The sequence below is a fragment of the Lemur catta genome, chromosome 5 (genome assembly GCF_020740605.2).
Source record: "Lemur catta isolate mLemCat1 chromosome 5, mLemCat1.pri, whole genome shotgun sequence".
Lineage (NCBI taxonomy): Eukaryota > Metazoa > Chordata > Mammalia > Primates > Lemuridae > Lemur > Lemur catta.
In genome coordinates, this window is record NC_059132.1 from 71,304,486 (window position 1) to 71,314,757 (window position 10,272).

General features: G+C 37.4%; 1 long non-coding RNA gene across 1 annotated transcript in view; it reads right to left on the reverse strand.

Annotated features, from left to right (window-relative positions):
- LOC123637683 overlaps positions 1 to 9,830 on the reverse strand; it is a 99,578-nt gene extending 89,748 nt beyond the window's left edge. The window contains exons 1-2 of the long non-coding RNA XR_006735021.1: positions 9,800 to 9,830; positions 2,905 to 2,993 (exon numbers count right to left, since the gene is read on the reverse strand). This is a non-coding gene — a long non-coding RNA (uncharacterized LOC123637683). The remainder of the gene's footprint in view (positions 1 to 2,904; positions 2,994 to 9,799) is intronic.
- Positions 9,831 to 10,272: the final 442 nt, after the last annotated feature.

The window sequence follows — 10,272 nt, forward strand, 5'->3', positions numbered from 1 at the left end:
GTTTGCTGAAAGAATGTGATTAGCTTGCCAACTAGATGTGAATAGAGATATTATGTTCCAGCTGTCATTAATATGATTTTAGTTTCTAGAATCCTTCTGACTGCCCCCAAGCTCTTCAAGAAAGCTAAGAAAGATTGTGCAAGTACCAGAATATCCACCCACAAATGGGCACTAAGGATGGCCAGATGATGGATAAAAATCATTTTTTATCCAACTGTAACCTGGTGGAGTATAGGAGAACGGAGATGTTTTGCCACCATCCTGCTTCCAAACACAAGCATGATCTGGGAAAATCAATAAGCAAATGCCTGCATTTGGTTAGTTTGTGAATAGTTATAGCTACTAATTTAAATTCAGAACATGTATGTCTATGAAAATGGAAGTTAAAAAGTGGGAAAAATTATCGAAAAATTCCCAAGAGATTATACCTTATATGCTCCATAGGATTATTATGACAATGAAATATTATATCCATTCATTCAAAAATTTCTCAGGTATCTACCCCAAGAGATTCAATCTTTGGCTACTAGACCCAGTGTTCACTGTCCTCACATAGACTCTTGAAACTAAACTTCTGTGCTTTCATGAATTGCAAAGCATGTCAGCTCTGGTCATTGTTGCTCGGGTTCAAATTCTGGCTCTCTCTTTACAATCTGTATATTCTTGAGCAAGTGCAGTTTATTTATCTGTAAAAGAGAGTAATAATAGTATCTACCTCAAAGGGTTGTTAAGAGAATTATATGAGTTAATATACATAATGCACATTAAAAAGTCTCTGGCCTGGTGTGGTGGCTCACATCTGTAATCCTAGTGCTTTAGGTGGCCAAGATAGGAGGATCGCTTGAGGCCAGGAGCTCAAGACCACTGTGGGCAACATAGCAAGATCCTATCTCTACAAAAATAAAAATTAAAAAAATTATCCAGGCATGGTGGCACGTGCCTATAGTCCTAGCTACTCAGGAGCTGAGGCAAAAGGATTGCTTGAGCCCAGGAGTTTGAGGTTACAGTGAACTACGATCACAACACTGCACTCTAGCCTGGGCACCAGAAGCGAAACATGGGAAGAGAGGAAATGGTTATTCAAAACATGTGTCTTTGGCTATGTATTTTTTTTTTAAGAAAAAGATAAATTTGTAGATTCACCAGTAAAATAAAGCTTTTCCTCACAACAGGTTACTGCTGATCATCTGTTTTCTAGTTATGCTATTGTATTTTAATGCAGAAGAAACTGTCCAGATTATAATGTAAGTCAGGGAGAAGAGCAGTTCAAGTTATAGTTAGTATTCTTGCTAAATGATGCATAAATTGACTAGGAAAATGATTTTTCACAGATTCTCCATATCCTGACTTTGACTGATAAAGTATATAAATACACAGCTGTCACACATTTTTCTCAGCTCAGCAATGACATTGTCATGTGAATAGGGTCAGGAGCCTTTACTGCCCATTGATAGGACACTCCTCACCCACCCTACCACCATTGCCAGACCCCCAGGCCCCTGTCTTCGTCACAGGAGCTTGTGGGTTGAGTTATATACGTGGTTGGTTCTGGAACATATCAGTCCTTAAAAATGGTACTTTGGTTCACTTTTAATAAATACCATTTCTACTCTCCCCTTGGGCCCAGTAAGTGTTTCTAAGACTAAGTCTTCATTTTCCACGACCTCCCTGATGCCTAGTTGTCTGCCTTGCTCCTTTCTACATGCCACTCAGGAAGCGATCCAAAATTCAGAGCCTCTAGAAATAGGAACCTATCTCGCCTTTGCCCATCCTGCCCCCAGGGTGCGTGACAGTTCTCGTCTGGTCTTTCCAGCTCCTCCACAGTTGAGCTTCCTAGAACTTTTCATGTTACAGAAAGGGACACCTCCAGGCTCTTGCCCTTGTTCATTAGGCAAGGATTAAACCCCTGCCAGAGTACACGCTGACCTTTTAGACAAAATGCAATTTCCTCCAACCTCTCCTTTGTCCCTGGCCTCTCCTTTGTCTCCTTTGTCCTACTATCTACATATTTTTTCACTAACTACTTTGTTCAATATCATAGGTTGGGATGATGGTGTACATTATTTTAACTCCGTTAGCTTTTGTTAGAAGACTAAGGACCAAAAGAGAAATAACTCAATCTCTTCATGTAGCCAAAACTATGATATATATGCTTGTGGGCAATGAAGAAGCCCTACAATGCCGACCATATTCAGAGCAGAGCAGAGCAAGTGAAATCTACAAACAGAAACAAGGGGCAGAGACAAGGCATGAAGTCCCAGGCGGCCAACCAAACCTTGATTCCCACGCCTTCTTATGGTTGCATTCCTTCCCCTTCAGGTTAGACAGCCCTGATCTCTATAATAAATTCCCTTGAGTTACTGTCTGTTCTAAAGTGCCATAACAAATGAAGTCACTTGTGACATGTCTAAGGAGAAACGGGCAGTGGCTAGTTGATCATGTGCGTCTGGTACTCTGGAGAGAGATACTGAATCAGGAACACAGGAACTCACGTCATATTAAAAAATAAATGACAGGTGAACTCTTCATGGGACACTCCTCTACACCCCTGCCCCACCGCCCAAGTCACCAACTCAAAAGATAACCCTTGTGTCAAACATCAAACGCCTCCAGATAGGAGAAACAGCCTCTTCCTTCTCTAAATGCCAGTGTGCTCCATTCCAGAAGGTAAATCATGTTCTTGATGCTGCTTTTTCTAAAACAATGTAGAGTGGGGGCAATTCATTTATGGGTCTGTGTCTTGGCAGCTTTTCTCACTCATACAAGGTTTCTGGGCAGTCTCCTACACATGGTTTAGTTCCTGGAAGGCCTGCTATTCACACAACTGCTACTCCAATAACTTCCCCCTTTGGACATCCCAGAATTTTTCTTTTTTCCCTGTAGGTCATGGACACAGATCCTCACCTGAAGTTCATGAGCCTTTTTGAGAGTCATTCGTCCAAAACACATGGCTTCAGAGAAACAGATGGTTTCACTGTGTGAATGGCCTGCACCTAGGAAAACAACATTATCATAAATATCATGAAACCAGGACATCCGCATTTCTCATAACATAAAATAGAATTATTCCATGCGTAAATCACTTTGCTTCCATCTGGTTTTGATAAATGGCAATGACTGGGAAATGGAGGAAGGGAAGAGATATGGGAAATTCAGTGGACACTCTAACCCACTTTCCCCTCTGGAGGGATATACTATTATCCCATTCTCTTCCCCATAATAAAGAAAATATGTCTCAATCCCTATTGCACTGAGAAGCAATAAATTACAGCACTCCCACAACAGAATTGGAAAGTTTTTCTATCTTTAATATTAATTTAAAAATAGTGAATACCATATGAAAGTAATACTTTTTTAATATTTAGTTTTTGAGTTACACAAAGTCAAGAAATTATCACTGATGTGGCCTGGAATAGAGATGCCAAAGTTTTCCATTTTATAAACTTCTGTGGTTTTTTTTTCAATGTATAGTACATCTATTTTTCTTCTTTAATTTGTGAAAACAATAAAAAAGTCTACCTTAGTAAGAAAAGACCTGAAAGTGCTCTTTATAAAACCAGAGAGGAGATATAAAATAACATAAATTATTATAAATCAGTATCTTATTAATCATTTAGCATGAATAACTATGCATCAAGAGATTACAACCATACTGGTATGTCTTTAGAGACATACTGAATTGTTAGAACTTAATGTTCTTTTTGTTAATTGAGCAAAAAGAAATTCAATACTAGACATCTCCAATGTAAATAATATAGTTCACTAAGAAGATATAAATAAAATTTTAGATAATGAAGAATTATAAGATCTTTAATGTTTAAACATCTTTTGAAAACACTTCAAAGTAAGCCTAATGATTCTTAAGAACGGCCAGATGAATGGTTGCTGTGGCGAACATCAGGCCTTAGAGCCCACACCATCAGCAAGAGGAAAATTATAAACCTGAGTAAAGCTTATTCCCAGATCTGATGGACATTAAGCTAAGACGCTGCCAAGAAAAACATTTCTCATTCACTGCCCTGAATAAGAGTCCTTCCTATGTACATGGGAGGAAGTCATTTGCCAGATGTTGCTGTTTATTTTACAAGTCTCTCTTTGACTTGTGCTTATTTTCTCTTGACCTCCCCAACTTCTCCCATATACACCACATGGAGAAAAATGAAGACTCTGTAAACCAGGCTAAGGAAGTACCTAAGAGTTCCAATCAATACATGTGTTCTTGTTTATGAATCCAGCCTAACTGCTGGTGGAGATTGAAGGATTAGGCCTCCCCCACTCAATGCTATCTGGACATCCATCCATCAGCAAAACAGATGATTTTACAACTTGGAATCATGAATGACATCTATGATGGAAACTGTCTCTTTTATGGTAAAACAAGCTTATTAAGGATAAATCAAGATAAATGAAATTAAAAGAAGACAAATGAAAAGAAAATATTATGTTATTTTTTAAAGACATTCTCAACATCCCCAAAGATCACACAGTGGAATGTCAGCGGTTATACCTTAGCAAATAGGATTCAAGAAGGAATGTCCCTTGTTTTCCTCCTCTAGACAGAGAATCAGACGGGCTAATTCAACAATAAGGTCTTGATTTTTCAATATCTATGTTACACATAGTTGCTGATCTTATGCTAAAATCACATTGGTGTTCATGTAGGCCACTATGCCCTCAGGGGTATCATGCCTACCTCACCTCCTTGCCCACTTGCCCAGAGCCAGTTACTTTTGTGGTGGAGGCTGCCTCTACAGCTGTGTTCTTGTTCAGCTTTCACCCTCTGCTGTGATTCACATTGTCTTTTCCTGCCTGCCATCTTCTGGGGCCATTGCAAAAGAAAGAGCTGAAAAAATTGAGATGATATCTGACAGAGCCAGGAAAATAGAGAAAACAGAATTGTAGTCCAGTTAGCTAAGAACATTTTGCAAATGAGCTCAGTGGGCCTGAGTTCTTCAAGGGTCACATCAAGCAACTCAAAGGGCTTAGATTTAAGTCATCTCTAAGTATATTTGAGAAAATTTGAAACTTAAGTAAAAACATACATACAACCTCTTATGTTATCCTCTAAGCATATCCTAATACCCACACAGTGGCCCTGGGCACATAGTAGGTGTTCAAGAGTCAATTAATGAATGAATGAATAGACAGATATACTGTAATTCCTTGTGTGGGAGACTAAACAAAGATATCCCAACATCTTTGTTAAGATATTCAACTATAAAGCTGTTTAGTAGAGCTTGCCACCTTTCAAATTTTTGGTAAAACTTCTCACTGGAATTAAGCAAAAATTTTCTCCATAAGATAGCAAATCTCCAGAATTCTTTAGATCCTATTCACCTCATTGACCAATGGTTGAAAATATCTAATGCTATAATTTACATATTTTTAATTGGTACAGTTATGCACCACATAACGATATCTCTTTTGGTCAACAACAGACTACATACACAAGGGTGGTCCCGTAAAATTATAATGGAGCAGAAAATTTCCTTTTGCCTAGTGAAGTCATAGCCATCATAACATTGTAGCACAACATGTTATTTACAAGTTTGTGGTGATGCTAGTGTAAACAAACCTACTGTACTGCCAGTTGTATAAAAGTATAGCACATACAATTAAGTGTAGCACATAATACTTGATAATGATAAATGACTATGTCATTTGTTTGTATATTTATTATACTATAAACACTTTGATCTTTATTTTAGATAAAGATAAGATTTTCTTTTCTACTTAAAAAATTAAAAAGTTAACTGTAAAACAGCCTCAGGCAGGTCCTTCAGGAGGTATTCCAGAAGAAGGCAGTGTTATCATAGGAGATGACAGCTCCATGCATGTTATTGCCCCTGAAGCCCTTCCAGTGGGACAAGATGTGGAGGTGGAAGACAGTGATATTGATGATCCTGACCTGTGTAGCCCTAGGCTAATGTGTGTGTTTGTGTCTTCATTTTTAACAAAAAAAGTTTAAAAAGTAAAAAAAAAAAAAAAAGAATTTAAAAACAGAAAAAAGCTTATAGAATAAGGATATAAAGAAAGAAAATATTTTCATACAGCTATACAATGTGTTTGTGTTTTAAGTGGTTTTATTATAAAAGAGTCAATAGTTTTTAAACAGTAACAAGTTTATATAAAGTAAAAAGTTATAGTAAGCTACGGTTAATTTACTACTGGAAAAAGAAAAATATTTTTCATAAACTTAGTGTAGCCTAAGTGTGGTATTTATAAAGTCTACAGTGGTGTACAGTAATACCCTACGCCTTCACATTCACTCACCACTCACCTACTGACTCACCCAGAGCAACTCCCAGTTCTGCAAGCTCCATCCATGGTAAGTGCACTACACAGGTGTACCATATTTTATCTTTTATGTCATATTTTTACTGTACCTTTTCTATGTTTAGATACACAAATATTTACCACTGTGTTACAATTGCCTATGGCATTCAGTACAGTAACATGCTGCACAGGTTTGTAGCTTGGGGGCAACAGGCCACACCATATGGTCTAGGTGTGTAGTAGGCTGTGCCATCTAGGTTTGTGTAAGTGCACTCTATAATGTTGGCATAGTGACAAAATCACCTAACATCGTATTTCTCAGAACATATCCTCGTCATCAAGGGACACGTGACTCTATTTTATACTCAGTGGGCTTTAAAGATACATTCATTTCAATTAAATAAGAGACCTAGCTTAGTTTTGATTTAGCATAGTGTTCTCCAACTATTCAAGGTGGAAGACAAGATATTTTAAAATTTCAGCTCAAGATATACAGATAATTTTATAAAATAAAATAGACATGAATTATCAGAAAAAGCAAATAAAAACAAAAGACCTAGAAAATATAAACTCCATTGTTTTTAATCATTACATTCAACAGACATAAAATTATACAATCAAGTTTCTTTTAACGATGCTAAAAGTTTCTAAACACCCTCAATTTTTATATCTTTCTGGTCACAAACTGCTCACGGTCTGTTTAGCGGTACCAATCTGGATCACACTAAGAGTCACATTAGTTTAGGTCCCATTTTCTTCTTTCTTTTGTCCTGAATTGATCAGATTTAAGGTGATAACTCAGAATACTATGTTTCATATCACCTCTTTTCCTTAACACTTAGCACTAAGGTCTTTGAAGAGAGGAAAGATCATTCTGTGTTGTTGAAATTTGTTTGCAATATTTTTAAGCATAAAAGAAGGCATTTTAATCACTATATCCTTCAAGTTTTTAAATATGGAAGATTAAAATTTTTGTCAAAAATCAGGAAATAAAGGTCAGTAATAAAATATCTCTTTTTCTGAAAGAGTAATTGTTCTTACATATTCCACCCATTGAAATGCTACTAAGCCATTTTTTCTTGGCATTAGGAAATAATGAAGATGTGTGTCCAGGTAACATTGAGTTCCTACAGAAGACTACAGGGCTCCTAATATGTTGCCCTTTTTGTGGATTAGGATATTTTTGGAAGAGAAGGATTGAGAGAGGGAAGACCATGTCTCATGTGTTCTCTTTTTCTCCCTTTCTCTCTCCCTCTCACACACACACACACACACACACACACACACACATGTTTGTGAACACATACATGGCACATAGTATGATGGTTTAGTGGTTAAGTGAAGTGTATGGCTTTGTAACCAGACATACTTTATTCAAGTCCTGACCGAGCCACTTATTAACCATGAAATCTCAGGCAAGTCACTCACTCTTCTATGTCCAGGTCTCACAGCAAGTTCTCCAGAAATATTTTTGAATGAGCAAAAATATAAAAAATGGTGAAAAGTAGTATGGTAGAAGGTGGATAAACAGCATTCTATTTTTTCATTTGTGTCAGGTTCATGAGGTTGGAGTAAAGAAAAAAAAACAGTATCATGATGATAACAGCCAGCAACTACTGACTCACATCACAGTCTAAAGCATATTATCAAGAAGAAAAACCATGGAATCTCCTACAAAAACTACTAATGAACAAGTACAGAGCTTTCTTTCAGTACTGATGCCTTCTCTTTTGGTGGCCAAAAAATTACCTAAGCCTGAATATCACAAAAAAACTGATTTAAAAATACCACTCTTCTGCATTACGTATTGTCTGTGCTGACACATACGTATTTCTAAAATTAATTGAATCAGAACAAATAAATACTTTTAAAACAAACAATTATTTGAATTCAACCACCATTTTATCATTGTTTGCAGGGCTGAAACACAGCAGAATGAACTGATTCTACAAATAAAAACATGATCACAAGAGAAATTTCTAAATTTATTATTGTTCCATTACTCCTTCCCTCACTGCAAGAGAGATATAGATTATAGAGTCACACATAAGCAATGAAGCACAATTTCAGAAGAGCTTTCGTTAAAGTTTAGAAGTTTTAGTGAATTTCTAGCCCATACGTGGAATGGGAACCCTACAGCAAAATACCTGTGAATCCTGATGGAAAAGACATGGAATTTGAGATCAGAGGCAGTGGGAGACCACACTGTACTGCCAATGTTTAGCTGCCTTCCCAGGTAGTATTCTCTCATCTTTAAAATACAAATAATATAGATACCCTCAAAGGGTATTCCAAGAAATATATGGTACAATGTATCTGAAAGGCACTTTTGTAAGTTTGTGAATCTTGAAATGTAGAAAAACTCCACCACTTTATTTTAATTTACAAAGCTTCCACGAGGGCAGAAATGCAGAGAACAGTATGACAATAACATAAACATATACCCTTTACAACTACTGATACAGTCTTGTCATCAGTTGTGCAAGTCCCAAGGCTGAATGTTCTAGCACTGTGAGGCATGTCACATTTCCCTCAATAAATACTTTTCTTGTTCTTCATCTTCTAAAGAAACAGAAAATTCAAACTTCTTTCCAACTAGCCAAACTAATTGTTCTGCAATAAGGAATTCTTTTTCTGGAGCAGTAATAAACAGAGCAGCCTCCTTTATAAAACAGTGTTATAAAACAAACAAAAAAGGGGGCACGAATGTATGCCCATCCCCTTCCTTAGCTCTACGGGGGAAAAGATGCACAGAAAAGATGGGCGCTATTTCCCACAAGGTCTCTTTCTTGGCTGTGTGTGGATATTTGCATTTTTGGAAATATTCACTTCCCATTCCCTAGGGCAAACTGCACATGGTCATTGTCCTCAACCATGCTGTTCAAGTGATTCATAGTGGAAAGAGGGCATTGCCCCAGTGCTGAAGACTTCCAAATTGCTTTGGTGGTTCAATTGCCAATGCTTGTTAGTTTTGGCCAGAGCAGACATATGGAAAACTATTCTTCTCATATTCTTTGGCTCTTATACTTTGCATGTCAGATGAAACAGCAACGCAAAACTTAAAACTGTTCCAGACCAAAGAAGACTTTGAATTTAGTTTAGCTTTCAGGACACACGAGTCCTGGTGAGAAGGACACTCTACTGGGAATCTGGATACGCTCATTCTAGACCCGGCGCTGTGGCTCATGGGTGCAAATCCCTCTGTTCGCTGAGTCTCAATGTCAACACCTCTGAACTGAAGGATTTACCCTAGACTAAGCTTGATGATCACTAGGAAAATAGAGCATCTGAGATTAAGGTTTTCAACATTTCTATATTTATATCGAGAGAGAGCTTTATTTAAAAGCTGTATTTTCTATTGTCTCAGTCAGGATTGGAAAGTGAAATTACTTAAAATAAGGAGTCACAGCTATATTCCTACTGAATCATTTCAATCATTTACTTATTGATTAAATATGTATTACTCTGTATACTTTGTATGAAATGGGGTGAACTAAAGCTTTACCTTTATTTACTTACATACCTTTTTTCCTCTTTATTTTTCTCATCCACCCACATCACTTACAGAATGAGGAATTATTCTTTCAAGCTATGGGAAAGCAAAAGAGAATCCGATAATGATTAGTTTACTTCATTTAGAAGAGAAAGTATTGAATTTTTTTTTTTTTTTTTTTTTTTTTTTTTTTTGAGACAGAGTCTCACTCTGTTGCCCAGGCTAGAGTGAGTGCCATGGCGCCAGCCTAGCTCACAGCAACCTCAAACTCCTGGGCTTAAGCGATCCTACTGCCTCAACCTCCCGAGTAGCTGGGACTACAGGCATGTGCCACTATGCCCGGCTAATTTTTTCTATATATATTTTTAGTTGACCAGATAATTTCTTTCTGTTTTTAGTAGAGACGGGGTCTCGCTCAGTCTGGTCTCGAACTCCTGACCTCGAGGGATCCACCCGCCTCGGCCTCCCAGAGTGCTAGGATTACAGGCGTGAGCCACCGCGCC